This window comes from Zerene cesonia, chromosome 19 (assembly GCF_012273895.1).
Source record: "Zerene cesonia ecotype Mississippi chromosome 19, Zerene_cesonia_1.1, whole genome shotgun sequence".
NCBI classification, from domain to species: domain Eukaryota; kingdom Metazoa; phylum Arthropoda; class Insecta; order Lepidoptera; family Pieridae; genus Zerene; species Zerene cesonia.
Window position 1 is genome coordinate 3,209,988 of NC_052120.1, and position 1,520 is coordinate 3,211,507.

Genomic DNA, 1,520 nt, shown 5'->3' on the forward strand with positions numbered 1-1,520 from the left:
TTTACGCCTCTACAAATGTTCATGGCGGTGGTAGCGCTTACCATCAGGCGTCCCACCAGCTCCATTGCGGACTGTGACATTAAAAAAAAAAATTATTAATTACCATTTAACGATTGTACTGGCGCGCATGAAGCACTCAATTGAGATTAATTAATCAAACGCAAAAAATGCCTTACATAATTTTTTAAAAGTGCTGAAATCCTTACACTACGACATCGATATTGACCAAAAAAATTAAACTAAGAAACAGCGAGGAGAAACTGGTTTTTGAAATATCGAAACCGCTTCAAACCTCTTTTTTGCGTCCTGGTTTAAAAATAATATTAGTCTATAAAATAATATAGTTTTTATAGTGTTGATATGAGTTTTTATGTAGGATTATTATCGATAGGCGCAGTATGTTCGCGGTGAAGACTTTATTCAGCAATTTACTTACATTTGCGCTCCCCGCGGCTTGTAAAGTAAAATTACCCGCCGATCTAGGGGTGTCAGCGTACGAGAACTGTAATAGATCACATTTATGTAATATTTCATAAAATATTTGCAGCATGGGCATTCCAATATTTTAGTTATCCAGAATTTAAATACAAAAGAAGGCTTGAAATTAGAAGGCTTAACCCAGTAACCTTTCGATTATGAATACCTAAATAAATTGTAGATAAAATCCAAAGTGGCAAAAACCATTTATAATCTTTTGAAATTATATTATCTAGCTGGAGCAGATAGGTTTTTCATTTAATTCATTTTCACAACCCTTACGAACACTTTGCTATAATACAGTATTATATCCTTTCGTACTTTCCCTTATTATTATAAACTAATTTCCCATTAGAAAAGAAAGATATTTATGAAAAGTTCGAGTGAGCAGCCCTATGCTCGGCGACGGAATAGTGCCTCTTTTACGGCCCACGAATGCCGTCACATGGGAAATTATTTGACGTGCCGTTTAATGGATTTTTGCCTTCGTAACTACCTACAGGCAAATAAAAATATGAATATACAAATTATTATGGAGGACATGTGAAATATTTTTTTGCTACGCTACGCAGTTGGCAAGTTAATATTAGTTTTCCGTCGTACATTTTTTTAATATTTCTCCTCGAGATATCTAAATATTTTAAAACACAAGTCAGCGTAGGTATTTCTATTTTAATATAATTTGAAATATATTTTTACACCTCGTACCAACTGGGAATAAAATTATACTTTTTATTTTATTTTAAAGCGAAAATATGTATATTAAATCTTTCAATGATATCGTGATTTGTTTATTGAAAATTTCATTTTCTTAAAACAGTGTAATAAAACCAAAACATGCACGATATTTGAAATTTATTATAAAAACAAGAACGCTTTTAACATATTGTTCATAAGTGACATTTTATGACATTTTATGTATGAAATAGACAAATTAAATTAAATCATATATTGGTTAAATACAAACATTATTATCTAATATCTTCGCGTATTTAACATTGTAGAAAGAGATATTCATTAAATAAAACAGCTCTTAAATTGTT